Genomic DNA, 18,587 nt, shown 5'->3' on the forward strand with positions numbered 1-18,587 from the left:
AATCACTTATAATACTTCTGAAAAGAACAGTGAGATACTTTGTACCACAAATAAATACAAAGTACCTTCTAAAAAGTTCATTTGAAATAATTTTATCATTCAAAAATGTATATAGTAACCTACTTATAACATGCATAATATACTAGTAAAGCATCTATGTATGTATACACATGTGTGCATGAGTGTGATTTCCAATTAACTAAAATTAAATTCTATTTCCAGCAAGATATTGTAAGGAGTTCCATAGACCAACTTCTATTTCACTAGTGAAACTGGTGAAAATTATTTAAAACAAACAAAAACAACCACAAAGTCATGGGAAATGGTCTGAAGGATACACAGCAAATAGAGAATTCAAAGTCCACTGAAACTTAGTAACAACAGAGACTGTGATATTTGAACCAATGTTTACTTCTCTACTATTCTCTCCCAGTTCAGTGACACAAAAACTCTGCAGACTGGTGCAGACGCACAGGGCTCCCTCTCCCCTCAGGGCCCAGCTAGAGGCCATCAGCCAAGAGAAGCCCAATGTCAACATTTCTCATCCTGCCACCATACCTGTTCCGAGTGAATGAGTGAATGCGGCTGAGAAGTGGGGCCTCTCTTCTTCCATCCATCACCCACCAGTGGGATGCAGGCTCTGCCTTAGTTATAGCATGTTAAGAATGCTGAGGCCCACATCCCCTTTGCCATGATTCATTGGTAGCTTATATATCAGAGGTTCCAAGCCAGGACAGGCAAGCTGAAGACCTGAGGCTACTTCCATTCCCTCCACTGAGCACTCAGCTCATAGAACGAAGTATCACTCAGAGGGAAAAGTAAACTCCCCACTTCCAGTTTAAGTCCTGGCTCACTTGGTGTACACCCAAGAGAAATGATAGCATACGTCCATAAAACCTTGTATACAAATGTTTATAGCAGCTCTACTTCCAATAACTTTTGAAAGTTATTTTTAAAAAAGAATGAGAACCATGTTCCATAAATTTTGTTGCTGATGGCACACAATCAAAAGAAGTTAGAGATCATTTATTAGCTATTTTTTTTTCCATTCCAAAGCCAGGTAAAACTAAATTTTTTAAGTTTTAATTTTTGTCAGGACTATACTTGTACACAGTTTAAGACTCAACTAGTGTTACAAGATCAAAATACAGCCCCTAGTCACTCCATTTTCCCCTCCAGAGAGGCAGCCATGTTAATCTTTTCTAGATGTCTTTTGGCCATTATCAACTTCTATCTAACAATATATTAGTATTGTTGTTTCTTGATTTGGGGGAAGGGTTTGTTTTAGGCATCATCTATTGATTTCCCATTATGAAAAAAAATGCAAATTTAGCTCCATTTCTTTCTCTTGTCCCACCAAACACATATGCCCTTTCGCCTTCCCATCCTTCCAGACTCTCCAGGGAGTGTTCACATTTACTTATTAGCTGTTTTTGGTGGATGGATATATTTAAACTATATCCTAATTCTTGACATTTATATCACTGTCTATAAGGCAGCCTCACCTATGTAACTGTGGCTGTTTATAAACCAGCACAAGTTCTAGTGAAGAAGGGTGAAATCCCACAGATGGAACTGAAACCAGTGCCAATCCCATTATATATACAAAATAAACTTTCAGTTCAGTTCAGTTCAGTTGCTCCATTGTGTCTGACTCTTGGCAACCCCAGGAACTGCAGCACGCCAGGCCTCCCTGTCCATCACCAACTCCTGGAGCTTGCTCAAACTCATGTCCATTGAGTCGGTGATGCCTCCAACCATCTCATGTCGACCTCTTCTCCCCCTGCCTTCAATCTTTCCCAGCATCAGGGTCTTTTCCAATGAGTCAGTTTTTCACATCAGGTGGCCAAAGTATTGGAGTTTCAACTTTAGCATCAGTCCTTCCAATCAATATTCAGGACTAATTTCCTTTAGGATGGACTGGTTGGATCTCCTTGCAGTCCAAGGGACTCTCAAGAGTCTTTACCAGCACCACAGTTCAAAAGCATCAATTTTTCGGTGTTCAGGTTTCTTTATAGTCCAACTCTCACATCCATACATGACTACTGGAAAAACCATAGCTTTGACTAGACAGACATTTGTTGGCAAAGGAATGTCTCTGCTTTTTAATATGCTGTCTAGGTTGGTCATAGCTTTTCTTCCAAGGAGCAAGCGTCTTTTAATTTCATGGCTGCAGTCACCATCTGCATGATTTTGGAGCCCCCCAAAATAAAGTCTCTCACTGTTTCCACTGTTTCCCCATCATTTGCCATGAAGTGATGGGACCAGATGCCATGATCTTTGTTTTCTGAATGTTGAGTTTTAAGCCAACTTTTTCACTCTCCTCTTTCACTTGCATCAAGAGGCTCTTTAGTTTTTTGCTTTCTGCCATAAGGGTGGTGTCATCTGCATATCTGAGGTTATTGCTATTTCTCCCGGCAATCTTGATTTCAGCTTGTGCTTCATCCAGCCCAGCATTTCTCATGATGTACTCTGCATATAAGTTAAATAAGCAGGGTGACAATATAAAGCCTTGACATACCCCTTTCCCAATTTGGAGCAAGTCTGTTGTTCCATGTCCAGTTCTAACTTTGCTTCCTGACCTGCATATAGATTTCTCAAGAGGCAGGTCAGGTGGTCTGGTATTCACATCTCTTTCAGAATTTTCCACAGTTTCTTGTGATCCACACAATCAAAGGCTTTGGCGTAGTCAGTAAAGCAGAAGTAGATGTTTTTCTGCAACTCTCTTGCTTTTTTGATGATCCAGTAGATGTTGGCAATTTGATCTCTGGTTCCTCTGCCTTTTCTAAAACCAGCTTGAACATCTAGAAGTTCAAGGTTCACATACTGTTGAAGTCTGGATTGGAGAATTTTGAGCATTACTTTGCTAGCATGTGAGATGTGTGCAATTATGCAGTAGTTTGAGCATTCTTTGGCATTGCCTTTCTTTGGGATTGGAATGAAAACTGACCTTTTCCAGTCCTGTGGCCACTACTGAGTTTTCCAAATTGGCTGGCATATTGAGTGCAGCACTTTCACAGCTTCATCTTCTAGGATTTGAAATAGCTCAATTGGAATTCCATCACCTCCACTAGCCTTGTTCATAGTGATGCTTCCTAAGGCCCACTTGACTTCACATTCCAAGATGTCTGGTTCTAGGTGAGTGATCACACCATCATGGTTATCTGGGTCATGAAGATCTTTTTTGTATAGTTCTGTGTATTCTTTCTACCTCTTCTTAATATTTTCTGCTTCTGTTAGGTCCATACAATTTCTGTCCTTTATTGAGCCCATCTTTGCATGAAATGTTCCCTTGGTATCTCTAATGTTCTTGAAGAGATCTCTAGTCTTTCCCATTTTATACAAATAAACTCTAGATCTAGTCTAAACCTTATGATACTTATAGTCTTCCACTCTAATTTCCTCCATTAATATACAATCTCTTGGCCAGGCAACTATAGACCAGAGATACTGACTCGCCTAAGATCAATTTACATTTGCTGTATCATTCAATAACTGGGCTTTTTTTCCCTCTTCATCTTTTCCTTAACTTACATGCATGGTTTGTGGACATGATTATTCTAGAGTAAAGATTGGCAAAGTTTTCCTAAAAAGAGCCAGAAGTAAATAATATTTTAGGCTCTGTGATCATAAGGTATCTGTCTCAACTAGTCATCTGCTGTTGCAGTGTAAAAGCAGCCATAGACAACCTATTAACAAATGATGAATAGACATTGGAACACAGATTTTCAAACCAAAGTTTCAGTATATTTTAGTGTGAACACTGAAATTGGAATTTCATATTATTTTCATGTAAAAACTATTTGTGATAATATTCTTTCAATTTTGTTCAACCATCTAAAAATATAAAAAGCTATCTTAACTCTTGGACCTTATAAAAGCAGATAGTTGGCTAGGTTTGACCCATGAGCCATAATTTGGTGATGCCTATCTTTGACTATGATTGACTAAGATTTAACTAGGGAAATTTTCTGAAATAATTATTAAACTTTAGAAACATATTTATTTTCCCCAAATATGCTACTTAGGGATCATGGTGGGAGTAGGCAGAAACTATCAAAAGCATTGCATTTGTGGTTTTAACACTTAACACCCCTCGAATCTAACTATGTACAATTAAAATTAATTCTAGCATTGCCTGAGAACATAAACACAAACAAACAATCCCCCAAGCTGTTTAGTAATCTGCTTGGCAAGCTTGTAAACTGAAAATTGAATTCACTCTTCAACTGAGTGAATTTTATCTTGAAATCTAGATAGTAGGGGAAGGAAAGATCATCCAGTCATTCTCAGAAGCCCACGTAAGGGACTTTCTTCCTTTTCTCAAGGTCTGTCTTATTTTCTCTTCCTGTCTGTCTCCCTCTCTTTCTTTCTTTGATTTATTATCATTCATAACCTTTCACTTCTAATCACTGTATTATTTTCTAATACACAGATTATAACTAAGGAATAGAAAACTGGTTTAAACAAAGGTTAAAAAGTCAACCTACCAAATCATAATTTTACTTATTTACAAGTTAATTTGATTGGATTTTCAAAACTGAACTGACACACTAAACATCATCACAGCTAGGAGCCAACCTGTCTTTTGTTTCTGTGGAGATTTCTGGCAGCTTTGCTCCTAGCTGGAAACCTTACACATGCCCATCTTTATTCAATTATCATTGGCTTTAATTGCTTCAGAATCAACATTTATCCAGTTAACATTTACCCCCCCCCTTTAAGTGTACATACCTAGATCTGAATACATCTTGTTAGAAGATGAAGTATGTCTTTCTGATAGTTCTGCCACAATGATAGTGTGAGGGATGTACAGAGACCACAAAAATCTAGAAGAAAGACAATTCTAATAAGCCAAATGTAACGGTTTTCTTTCCTTGCCTCAATTTTCTTTCAGTTCAGTTCAGTCGCTCAGTCGTGTCCGACTCTTTGCGACCCCATGAATCGCAGCACGCCAGGACTCCCTGTCCATCACCAAATCCCAGAGTTCACTTAGACTCACGTCCATCGAGTTGGTGATGCCATCCAGCCATCTCATCCTCTGTCATCCCCTTCTCCTCCTGCCCCCAATCCCTCCAGCATCAGAGTCTTTTCCAATGAGTCAACTCTTCGCATTTTCTTTACTGTTTGGCTATTTTAAATGTGATATGAACTCCATACATTTTTAACACAAAAAGAGTAAATGCTACTTATAATAGGAAAAAAAGAAAATATTTAAACTGGATGAAATTGTTACCTTCTCTAAACATAATCCAATATAGCAATAAGAAGGCAAATCACATTGATATACACTGGGGTGGGGCGGGAATCGGGTTATGATTCATGTTATATTTGGTCCTAAGACATGCACATTTATTTGGCATGAGCATACCTATGCCTCTTTTCTATGGGTTTATGGAAGTGTATTCGCTTTTCTGGTACCATGATCCTTTTCTATCTTTTTTTTTTTCTCTCTAGCCCTTTGGGACAAATTTAGAACAGAATGTACTCTAACTACAGTGAGTCAAGGGTATAATCAATGTAACATGAGTTAGAATGATTTTTTAAAAATGTTTACAATAATCTCTTCTGTATATTGTGATCCTTTTATGAAAATGATTAATGAGATTTTATAGTTAAATGACTCCTGGGGGAGAAAATGCAAAAAAAAAAAAATTTGATAGTATATGAGTTAGACTCAAGCTTCTCTAGGGTTCCAAAAAGCAAACAGAAATTTCTGAATTATGAATTTCTTCCTGAGGCAAGTCAAACTCTAACTTTAAGAATTTCTGTAAGAAAACTACAATCTTGCATTATTTCCAGTCTGAAGCCAAAATAGTCTTTTGAATTTTGTCTTAAAAACTTACATAATATTCCTAAAGTCATCAAATATCAAGCTCAGGGATGTTGTACAAATTTAACATAGATACATTTTAAGTTCTCCAAGACTGGCAAAGACACAAATGGACATACGGTTAATTGAAACTGTCTCCAACTGCTCTAGAGATTTGGGGAAAAAAACCCAGTGTATGAAAGGTGACCATCAAATATACAAATGCCTAGGTAATCATGCCCCACATGTGTTCTCTCTCATACCACGTGTCTGAGTCATTTATATTTTCTTGCTCTGATGCACAGTTCACAGTTCTAATAGTGACTCATGGGAAATAAAACCATTTGATAATGGTCTAAGTCATTATTAAGAGTTCTCATATCTTTTTTTTTCTTAAGCAGGAAGACTTTTCCACCAAATTATGCATGGAATCCCCAGAGTGGAGTGTAGATTTTTAAAAAATAAGAGCTTTGAGTGTAGATTTTTTAAAATAAGAGCTTACTTCATAAAACACATGAGCAAACAAGATAGATTCTCTAAATTGGGGGTTACCCACCAAGGTCTCAGTGACAAATCTGGCTTGTCACCTATTTTTATATAGCCCACAAGAATGGTTTTTGCATTTTTAAGCTGGTGAAAGTGAAAGTCACTCAATTGTGTCTGACTCTTTGTAATCCCGTGGACTGTAGCCTGCCAGGCTCCTCTGTCCATGGAATTCTCCAGGCCAGAATACTGAGTAGGTAGCTATTCCCTTCTCCAGGGGATCTTCCCAACCCAGGGATTGAACCCAGGTCTCCTGCATTGCAGGCAGATTCTTTACTATCTGAGCCACCAGGGAAGCCCTTTTTAAGCTGTTGAAAAGTATCAGAAGAAGAATAATCTTTTATGAGACATGAAAATATATGAGATTCAGATTACAGTGTCCGTAAATAAAGTTTTATTGAAATACAGCCATGCTTATTTGTTTACTTACTGTGTATGGCTGCTTTCACATTACAACACAGATTTGAGTTCTTGTGACAAAGACATTATTATCACTCACAAAGACAAAAATATTTACCATCTGGCCCTTAACAGAAAATGTTTGCTCACCTCTTCTGTAAATGAGAACAATGTAGCTCACTTCCTAAAAACATGATTTACAGTTTACTTTCCTCTTAACACGTGGGTATGTTATCTACTCTGCCAGTTGTAAATATCCATGGGAATTGTTCATCACATCTACCTGAGGGCAAGTTTTGTAACTAGTAAATTGGGTAGGTAATTTCTCAGCTCTCTGCCTCACCTTGTCAAGAACCTCAAAGAAATTAATGTGTCATTTCTGCCATCGAGGAGCTTTAAATCTAGTTCAAAAGAAAACAATCTTCTGTTCTGCACTGAGTCAAGTGAGAAACAGCTCATTTCTGTGATTTTTATCAGGAAACCCTCCTATTAGGCCTGTGCTTAGAAAGCAAGTGAAAGCAAAGTCTGGAGAAAACCAGGAGGGTATTTCCATCACAGCAAAGAACTTCAAATTCAATACTGAACTCTGTTGTTCTTAAGACCTTCACCTTCTGCTTAGCCTGCCCTTTACCCTCTTCTGTTCCTTCCCGTTCTTAGTTCTGCTCATCTCTAGCGCAGAGCCATCAGGTACTCCTTTTCTGCCTTACCTGCTTCTCACCTAAGCCTTCAATATTCCATCTTTCACTCCAAGCAACTTATTAAAGTTTAGCTTTTATGTTTCCTAAACAAAGATGATTCTTTTCCTAAGAGAAACTCTGAAGCCACTTGTTAAAATAATACTACTTAAAAAAAAAAAAAAAAAAAAAGACATTACAGCTGACAAGGGGAGGGTGGGGAGGAAAGCATCCTTGGTGAGAAAGGTTTGGAGATAGGTACAGGGTGGTAGGGAACAAGTTAAACAAGAAGCGAGTTTGGATAACAGGAGTTAAAAGGAAATAAGAGACAAGCAAGCAAGATATGGCCAAGGGGTTTGGCAAAAGTAAAACTTAGCAAACAAATGGAGAATCATTGTAAGTTTTTAAACGTATGAGTAGCATGATGAAATTAGCACTTACTGAACATGGATATTGAGGCTAGATTCAGGGGACAGGTACACTTAAGACCAAACAGTCAGATAGAAGGAAGTTGTAATAACCCAGTGGAATATGGTAAGAACCTGGACTTCAGCAGGAGCAATGGGGATGGAGAGGGGGAAAATGACTATAAAGATTTTCTAGAGAAAAAAGAAATTGATGTGACATATCTTTAGGAGAGGAGAGGAGGATAAAATTTGAGCCTGGATGACTTTAAAAATGGTAGACATTATCAAATACATTATCACTTTAAAAATAAATACAGAATTTATATCTTTCCTACTTTCATAAAAAGAATCCAGTCTTCTTATAGAAAAGGCATGTACACATATACACAGGGAAATAAAATTAAGACAGAGTATAAATTAATAGAAATAAAGGAAATTGAGGATGATGTCATCCTCTGCCTAAGTACTAAATTGAGCTCTGAACTTCCTTGCAGCTGAGGCAGGTGGCTTTGCAGCTGTAACTATGTATACTATTTTCTCCAGAGGCCATTACTTGTCTGGCAGTAAATTCTGGGAAAATAATCACACTGATCTTTACTGAGTAATGCAATAGATACGGTATTAGTAGTGGTTCCTTAAAAAGACACACACACACACATACACAAAGCTCTTCATATGGCCAAAGCATTGATCACCAAAGGGAGAAAATCACCAAGGGAGGGCATGGTGTTAAGTCAGTTCTGTGAAGGCTTTTCTAAATGAAAGGAGGCAGGTATGGATCAAGTAAGGTGATACGTGAGCCTGTTCAGGACTAGGGCATAGAGCTGAGCTAGAGTGCAGATGTAAGTCTTTGTTGTACTAGAGATACACAACCTGTACTCTGGAGCAAAAAGGAGATGCTAAGACTTGGCTCAGGAGTGAAGGAACGAGAGGACAAGGTGAACAGTGAAGCTAGTTGGCCACAATTCTTCAAGAACCTCAGGCCATTTCTCCATCTTCTCTGGAATCTCATTAACAGAGAACAACTAGTCCATTACTTTCACAGGATCCTCACAAAGTTAACCAAAACCACTTTTCATGGCCACAGGAAATTGTCACAGATGCCTCCTTCCCAACCTGTCCCTTGGCATAGGGTGGGAAGTGAAGGAATGCTGAGGGGGCAAGCTTGGTGGGGACTCCTGGGGAAGTCACATGCTCCACCTGGAGTCTGCAGGAAAGGAGCATGGCCCATGTGAAATCTTGAGAAAGAGATATTTGGACTTTCCTGGTGATGCAATAAGGGATACGAATCTGCCTGCCAACACAGGGGACGTGGGTTCAATCCCTGGTGTGAGCAGATTCCACATGCCACTGAGCAACTAAGCCTGTACCCACAATTACTGAAGCCCGAATGCCTAGAGCCTGTTCTCTGCAACAAGAGAAGCCACCACAATGGGAAGCCTGCATACCTAGGAAAAGCAGCCCCCACTGGCTTCAACTAGAGAATGCCAACACACAGCCAGAAGACCCAATGCAACCAAGAATAAATAAATAAAGAATTTTAAAAGAATAGGGTATTTAATAGCAACAACCTTCTCCCTTACAGTTGTTACCATCAAAAATTTCAGAACATTTTCCTTCAACATTTTCAGAAAAACATAATAAATCCTAGGCTGAACACAAAATGCATGCTCTCTAATCACCCTGTCCTTAACACACTGTAATTGCTTGCTTTCTTTTCTGTTTTTTTCACTGAACAATAAATAAGTTTCAGAGGACAAGACATTATCATCTTACTCATCACTGCATTGCCGGCACCTATCACTGTGTTCAGTACATACTATGTTGAGTAATGTCGAATGAAAGCCTTCCCACATTTTTCTCCTTTAGCTATTTGGACTATTCTTGATCCTGACTCAAGTTCTTCCTAAAGCAAAGGGACTGTCTTTCATGCTGACTCAAGAGGCCTGAAGCTGTGTATTGGTAGTCATAATTATTAACCGCATAGAATTTTGTCCTATTATTTTTAGTAGAGTTGTTGTAACAAAAAGGATATATAGCAAATTATTCTTTTCTCTTCAAAAGAGAAAAGAATTATTCTCCCCTCTACTTCCTTCTCTGTAGCTCTTCCCAAATTCACCAAAAAATCCCTACCACCTCTTTGCCTCAGTAGTAAAGAAAATTAATGACAACATGGCATTTATTGGATGTTGACCATATGACAGCCTTTGTTCTAAACACTTCATTTACAAAGAAGGAAAAAAGACACAAAATAATTTTTAAAGTTACACTCCCCCCTCAGTTCTGATAACCAAAAATGGGGGTGGGGCGGGTGGGCGGGGAAGTGACCCAAGCTGAAAAACATTGAAATAGACAAATGCTCAGAAATGGATAGAGACCAGAGTTGAATGTTCCCGGCCAGTGGTTCTTAAATGCATGGCCCTTAGACTTGCAGAACCAACATCACCTGGGAGCTTGTTAGAAATGCAACATTCCTTCTCCAGACACTTGAATCAGAATCTGTACTTTAACACCATCTCCAGGTGATCCATGTGCATACTGAAAGGCACTGCTCTAGTCTATGCAAGGAAATATAGGCACTTCTGAAAACCTTTAGGTATTAAGAAGTTCTAGATAGCTGAGAGAAGGGAAGACTGATGAAGGTCTGGAGAAACAGTGAGGAGAACAACAACATGGTGTCAGGCAAAAATTGTCTAAGGCAGATCATTAAAGACCTCCAAAAAAAATAATGTTCAATTTTTTATTCAATTGTTTGCTGTGCTGCGAAACAATCTCTGGTGGCTCAGACAGTAAAGAATCTGCCTACAGTGCAGGAGAGCAAGGTTCGATCCCTGTGTCAGGAAGATCCCCTGGAGAAGGGAATGGCAACCCACTCCAGTATTCTTGCTTGGAAAATTCCATGGACAGAGGAGCCTGGCAGGGTACAGTCGATGGGGTTGCACAGAGTTGGACATGACTGAGCAACTAACATTTCCTCCTATGTCCTCTGTGTCCCCAAAGCTGCAATACTACTCTGCAATAGACAGGAGCCCTGTGTCTGTATTGAAGAAAAGCCAGCTGCTTCATATCTATGTTGATGTGGGGAAGATGGAAGAAACCAGTTGCAAAAGGCAAGACACAGGAGACAGAGCAAGAGTTCAGAGGAAGCAGAAGCTTAAAACAAGGGAACAGAGGCCCCCAAATCTCCAGCAACGTGTAAAGGGGCAGGGTTGCTGGTTCCAGGCATCACACTCATACGCAGTTGTGTCCAACTCTTTGTGACCCATAGACTGTAGCCCACCAGGCTCCTCTGTCCATGGGATTTCCCAGGCAAGAATACTGGGGTGATATTTCTTACTTCAGGGGGTCTTCCACACCCAGGGATCCAACCAGTGTGTCCTGCATCTCCTGCATTGCAGGCAGATTCTTTCACACTGAGCCACTTGGGAAGTTGGTTTCATGTATGGAATGGGGATAATATCCATTTTCATGTTAAGGGAAGTAAGCCCCAAAGAGTAGGAAAGCAGGGCTGGGGACAAGCATCTGTAAATTTGCATTCAACTCTCTATATGTTCTATAGCTTGTGTGTCAAACTTGGTCACTCCTTGTTTCTAAGGAGATGTGTATCAGAAATGAATCTTTTTCCAAGACCCCCAGTTTCATTTAATCTGTATTTATAACTAAAATTTCCATAGAATGAAAATCCTAAAAAATTCTATTAACCTCAAAATAAACAAGGGAAGAAGTAGTAGAGCAAATGACTGACAAATTTGTGCGACATCCCATGCAATGAAATGGATGCTGCAAATAGATAATGAGACCATATTCAGCATATTAGCTCTCAATAGATCAAAAAAAAATCTATTGGAGCAAACTTTAGCATGTCAATCAAAAATTTTAAAACATCAACTCAATTAAGACTAATTGTATTAATTAGTTTGAACAATACACACCAACATACCAGGAATCAACTGTTTCAAACAGTCGCAAATTAAAATTTATGTTGAAGAAATGTTTGTATTGAAACAATCTGCTTGATTTCCATTTTAGAAAACAGTTTGGTAGTTTCTTAAAAAGTTAAACATACACTTACCATATGATCCAGCTATCCTACTCCTAAGATAACTGAAAGACTACAGCCATACCAAGACTTGTACGTAAATGTTCATAGCAGCTTTATTTGTAAGAACACAAATTAGAAAAAACTAAAAGTCCATCAACTGGAGAATGATAACCAAATTATAGATTATCTACCTAATGGAATACAATTCAGCAAAAAAAAAAAAAGAAAAGAACTCTTTATACACTGTAACAACATGGACAAATTATTTATGCTAAGTGAAAGAACATGACCAAAAGTGTGCATGCTGTATTATTCCAGTCATATAAAACTCTAGAAAATGCAAACTTCTATGTGGTGACAGAAAGCAGACCTGTGGTTTTCTAGGGAGGGGGCCGTGGGAAGGGAATTACAAAGGGGCACTGAGGAAATTTTCAGAGTGATGGATATGTTCATTATCTTGGTTGTGCTAATGGTTTCACAAGAACACATGTATGTCAAAACTCATCAACGTGTACATTGTAAATATATGCTGCTGCTGCTACTGCTGCTGCTAAGTTGCTTCAGTCGTGTCCGACTCTGTGTGACCCCATAGACGGCAGCCCACCAGGCTCCTCTGTCCCTGGGATTCCCCAGGCAAGAACACTGGAGTGGGTTGCCATTTCCTTCTCCGATGCATGAAAGTGAAAAGTGAAAGTGAAGTCACTCAGTCGTGTCCGACTCTTAGCGACCCCATGGACTGTAGCCTACCAGGCTCCTCCGTCCATGGGATTTCCCAGGCAAGAGTTCTGGAGTGGGGTGCCATTATATCAATTAACCCTCACTAGAGTGGTGAGAGTTGGACCATAAAGAAGGCTGAGTACCAAAGAATTGATGTTTTTGAATTGTGGTGCTGGAGAAGACTCAAGAGACCCTTGGGACTGCAAGGAGGTCAGACCAGTCAAGCCTAAAGGAAATAAACCCTGAATATTCATTGGAAGGACTGATGCTAAAGCTGAAGCTCCAATACTTTAGTCACCTGATGTGAAGAGCCAACTCAGAGGAAAAGATTCTGATGCTGGGAAAGACTGAAGGTAAAAGGAGAAGGGGGTGACAGAGGAGGAAGTGGTTAGACAGATATCACCGACTCAATAAAGATGAATTTGAGCAAATTCTGGGAGACAGCGGAGGACAGATGAGCCTAGTGTGCTGTAGTCCATGGGGTCACCAAGAGTCTAACATGACTTAGTGACTGAACAACAGCAAACTTGTGAGGAAACATCATGCCAAAAACTGTTTTTAAATGATAATCAGCCATAAATTAATCACAAAAGGAAAGAGTGCTAAACACACAACATTTTTCAAGCATCATTGGAATCATTCCATTTCTTCTTCAGCAGCACTGGAGCCGGGTGTACTTCTCTGTGAACAGTCCAGTGCTCAGCAGGCAGGCTACTGTAGTTCTGGATGTTAAACTGCTCTCATCCTGTCTCTAATATTAATTAAATCATGGTACTTGTGTTGTGATTGTGATTTGGTCCATGTAAGAAAAAGTTGGCAAAAACTCAACATTCAGAAAACTAAGATCATGGCATCTGGTCCCATCACTTCATGGCAAATAGATGGGGTAACAGTGGAAACAGTGGCAGACTTTATTTTTTTAGGCTCCAAAATCACTGCAGATGGTGACTGCAGCCATGAAATTAAAAGGCACTTGTTCCTTGGAAGAAAAGCTATGACCAACCTAGACAGCATATTAAAAAGCAGGACATTACTTTGTCAACAAAGGTCTGTCTAGTCAAGGCTATGGTTTTTCCAGTAGTCATAGATGAATGTGAAAGTTGGACCATAACAAAGGCTGTGTGCTAAAGAAGTGATGCTTTTGAACTGTGGTGTTGGAGAAGACTCTTGAGAGTCCCTGGGACTGCACGTAGATCCAACCAATTAATCTTAAAGGAAATCAGTCCTGAATATTCATTGGAATGACTGATGTTGAAGCTGAAACTCCAATACTTTGGCCACCTGATGCAAAGAACTGACTCATTGGAGAAGACCCTGATGCTGGGAAAGATTGAAGGCAGGAGGAGAAGGGGTCAACAGAGGATGAGATGGTTGGATGGCATCACTGACTCAGTGAACATGAGTTTGAGTAAACTCCAGGAGTTGGTGATGGACAGGCAAGCCTGGCGTGCTTCCCAGTCCATGGGGTTGCAAAGAGTAATTCATGATTGGGCGACTGAACTGAACTGAAGCTTTTTATTCAAATAGGCTTTGGAATAGAGTTGAGCTCTGTGGTTGTGAAAAAAGCATGGATGTATCATTTTCTTTACATAAAGAGCCAGTTGAAGGCATGCTGCACTCACTGCAGGCTCATTTATCAAACAAGATAAATCTGTGAGAGTGCTTTGTCAATTATAAAATAGTAGAGAGCTGGAAATAGTTTCTGCTACTGCTTCTGCTGCTGTTGATTAATTAGGATGGTGACTGTGATTATTAATTCATTTGGTCAATACAATTAGCTAATTTATATAGAAGCCTTAAATTCCAAAGTGAACTGATGCATTAATCATAAAGTTCACATGAAACTGGTAACTAAGTAAATGAGCTAAGTGTTCCACAGGCACACCCCCAAAATGAGTGTGATCAACACTGTTTTTGTCTTCTCTAAAAGAGGTATTATATTTATACATATATACACAAGTGTGTGGAGAGGGCCAGGGTGAACTGTGTGTATGTGGCAGCCCTGGGGATTATTAAGACTGTAAAGAAATGAGAAAGATTAAGTACAAGCTAGGCATTTTGTGTGTCAAATAATACTCTAGTCAATGAGTGTCATAAACAGTTAACATGAGGGCAAATAAACATCTCAAATAGTAACTCCTCTTTTACTTCTCTGCATGTTAGAGAATATCAACTTAAAGCAAAGATACCTCACAATTTCCCATTTTACAAGTGTTTGCAGCTTTTTTTTCTGCCCCCTACATTTGACTTTCCCTGTTTCATTCCCAACCTCCTTTCTTTAATTCACTCTGGTCTGCCAGGCCCTTGTAGGACAAAGCACAAGTTCAGTTTTTCTGCCTCGTTCTCTTCCTAGGCTTTTTTTTTTTTTAATATAAATTTACTTATTTTCAATTGGAGGCTAATTACATTACAATATTGTATTGGTTTTGCCATACATCAACATGTATCTGCCACGGGTGTACACATGTTCCCCATTCTGAACCCCCCTCCCATCTCCCTCCCCGTACCATCCCTCTGGGTCATCCCACAGTGCACCAGCCGCGAGCATCCTGTATCCTGCATCAAACCTGGACTGGCCATTCGTTTCTTATATGATATTGTACATGTTTCAATGCTAGGCTTTTTCTTTTTGGTAAGGATAATATATGTCAAATCAGGGCCTTACACAACTTCTTTCACATACATTTTTTTTTTCAGAGCTATGTCACAATGGTAAGTTTTGCTGAAATCTAGTTTTTTGTGCTCATTTTGAGCACATCATATACACAAAGATCTTCGCATGCTTATTTGCACATTCCGAAGGGTTTGGAATGAAGACAGCTTCCTACTTCTCACCCGAAGCCCACTTCTGACCCGAAGTCACTTGTTTGACTTAGGCCTCTCTCTCATTTCTGAGCCTGGAGATGGACTGGGATTATCACTCTTGGGCCTAATTTCCCTTCTTAATGCACCATATAATGGATTTTTAAAAACACAACCTCAAGAGTGCTGATTTAATTAGTAGAAGCCCATAGACCCAAATTTGTGAATCATGTAATATAATGATATAAATGTTGGTTTGCATTTTGAATAATGTGAATGTTGGTGTGGAGCAAAGAGCAAATGTCTGGGAGGTCTGGTAGCAACTGGCGAGAGCCACAACACCCCCATGAGCCTCATAAAAACAAGATTCCTTTCCCATCAACTTGCTTGGATTCGCATTCTTTCTTTGGCCAACCATAGATACTACCTTGTCTGCTGGGACCCGACAACAGAAGGAACTATAACCCAGGTCCCAGGGGACCAGCAGGAGGCTAAAGCCTGATTCTATTAAAATAGACTGAATACTACCCAGCTGGAGAGACTGCAGGATGCACCTCTTACTGGGAAACCCTCCCACCCATAGGACAAAGTATCGAAACCTGTATTTTTAATGCAATGTACATGGATATGACTGCTCTTTGCTGTAAAGCACAGACAAAAGATAAAACATGTGTCAATCTACGTCCACCATGAATACAATCCACAAACCAATCCAAGTCTATCTGATTTTCCTTCAAAATATTTCATTAATTCCCATAACTGGTGTCCAGTCCAGGCCTTCCTTGGTTTTTTCATGTGCAGATTGCATAGCTGACATTTCTTAAAGGCCTGAGATGGGACAGGCACTTTACATGCACGACTGTTAATTCTAAAAGTTACATTATAGAGTAAAGCTTTTACAAATGAGGGGTGGAGGAGAGCTATTGTTTCTGCCTGCCTGGCACCACTTTCCTCTCTCTTATAGTCCTTTGGGGCATTATTCCTACCCCACCCCACTCCCAACAACAGAACATTGATTAACCCTCCCCCCAGGCATGTCTATGTCAACCATGGAACTGTAATGATGGGCTGGGGATGAGCCAATGACAACGACACAACAACTAAGATAGCTTTGTGCTGGCAACTATTCCAAATGGTTTCAATATTTTAAGGTATTTAATCCTCATAACAGCACTATGCCATCAGATCAGATCAGATCAGTTGCTCAGTCATGTCCGACTCTGCGACCCCATGAATCGCAGCACGCCAGGCCTGCCTGTCCATCACCAACTCCCGGAGTTCACTCAGACTCACATCCATCGAGTCAGTGATACCATCCAGCCATCTCATTCTCCGTCGTCCCCTTCTCCTCCTGCCCCCAATCCCTCCCAGCATCAGAGTCTTTTCCAATGAGTCAACTCTTCGCATGAGGTGGCCAAAGTACTGGAGTTTCAGCTTTAGCATCGTTCCTTCCAAAGAAATCCCAGGGCCTAGTAATTTCACACTTTATCAAATAAGGAGACAGAAGCACACAAAGGTTAAGGAACCTGCCTAAGGTCATAAGCTAGGTTTTTTTTTCTCAAAACTTAGAACTGTGGCTCTAGAAAGAGTCCTTTTCTCTTGGTGAAGAAACCAGGAAGAGCAACGGTTACCAGTTTCACATCCCCTACTTCATAGTGAAATCTGCTTACACCTCTTCCCCAAAAAGGAAGAGAGAATCCTGGTGGTTTTAAATCTCTAGTTTCATTTCTTGAGTTCCTGCAGTTGCCTTAGCTTGACTGTTCAGCTTTCCTTCAGCTTTGGGAGTTAATCCAGCTTACTATACAATACCTTTTGTTTTAACACAGATTGAAGTGAGATTCAATCACTTGCCAGCAAAAGATCACTGGTTAACACCAGGAAAAGGAGGCTTAGAGAGGCTAGATTGCAGAGTTGGGAACACAGCCAGGCTTTTCTGATTTGAAAGCCCCTGTGCAGTCCGCATGATCAATCCTCAGCTGGCCTGCCCTTCACGGAATCTCACCATGTCTGTTCCTTCCACTCACAACTGCACAGTAAGCCTTTCTTAAACAACGCTTTCATCACTCTTCAATTTCTCTAACAGTTTTCCCCATTTCCTGATGTATCTAGTCCACACCCCTCTCCCTAGTTTCTGATGCCCTCCAAATCAGGCCTCACTTAAATTTGAATGTTCCCACCATCCCCCACCCATCAAGAACCCAGCCTAGTAATTCACACTGCTATCATTTCTTTACTCAAGTCCTTTCAAATGACTAAAATTAAACCTACTCAAGATTCAGTTCAAGTCTTGCCCTTTTCCAGGAATCGTGACCATTCTAACCATTATCAATAACCTCAGATACGCAGATGACACCAGCCTTATGGCAGAAATGAAGAGGAACTAAAAGGCCTCTTGATGAAAGTGAAAGAGGAGATGAAAAAGTTGGCTTAAAGCTCAACATTCAGAAAACTAAGATCATGGCATCTGGTCACATCATTTCATGGGAAATAGATGGGGAAACAGTGGAAACAGTGTCAGACTTTATTTTTTTGGGCTCCAAAACCACTGCAGATGCTGATTGCAGCCATGAAATTAAAAGATGCTTACTCCTTGGAAGGAAAGTTATGACCAACCTAGATAGCATATTAAAAAGTAGAGACACTACTTTGCCAACAAAGTTCCATCTAGTCAAGGCTATGGTTTTTCCAGTAGTCATGTATGGATGTGAGAGTTGGACTGTGAAGAAAGCTGAGTGCCGAAGAATTGATGCTTTTGAACTGTGGTGTTGGAGAAGACTGGAGAGTTCCTTGGACTGCAAGGAGATCCAACCAGTCCATTCTAAAGGAGATCAGTCCTGGGTGTTCATTGGAAGGACTGATGCTAAAGCTGAAACTCCAGTACTTTGGCCACCTCATGCGAAGAGTTGACTCATTGGAAAAGACTCTGATGCTGGGAGGGATTGGGGACAGGAGGAGAAGGGGATGACAGAGGATGAGATGGCTGGATGGCATCACCAACTCTATGGACATGAGTTTGAGTGAACTCTGGGAGTTGGTGATGGACAGGGAGGCCTGGTGTGCTGCGATTCATGGGGTCACAAAGAGTCAGACACGACTGAGCGACTGAACTGAACTGAACCATTATTAATTTCTTTAACTGAGAGCACTGGACTATTTTGTCTGAACTAACAGAAATTAGTTTAACAAGGCAA

At 40.0% G+C, this 18,587-nt stretch overlaps 1 protein-coding gene across 2 annotated transcripts in view; it reads right to left on the reverse strand.

Moving 5' to 3' along the window:
- The window catches only part of LSMEM1 (leucine rich single-pass membrane protein 1), a 193,817-nt gene that overhangs the window by 4,961 nt on the left and 170,269 nt on the right, over nt 1-18,587 (reverse strand). For both annotated transcript variants that reach the window (XR_008717855.1, XR_008717854.1), the window contains one exon: nt 4,735-4,829. The gene's annotated coding sequence lies outside the window, so the exon portion shown is untranslated. The remainder of the gene's footprint in view (nt 1-4,734; nt 4,830-18,587) is intronic.

The sequence above is a fragment of the Bubalus kerabau genome, chromosome 8 (genome assembly GCF_029407905.1).
Source record: "Bubalus kerabau isolate K-KA32 ecotype Philippines breed swamp buffalo chromosome 8, PCC_UOA_SB_1v2, whole genome shotgun sequence".
Classification (NCBI taxonomy): domain Eukaryota; kingdom Metazoa; phylum Chordata; class Mammalia; order Artiodactyla; family Bovidae; genus Bubalus; species Bubalus kerabau.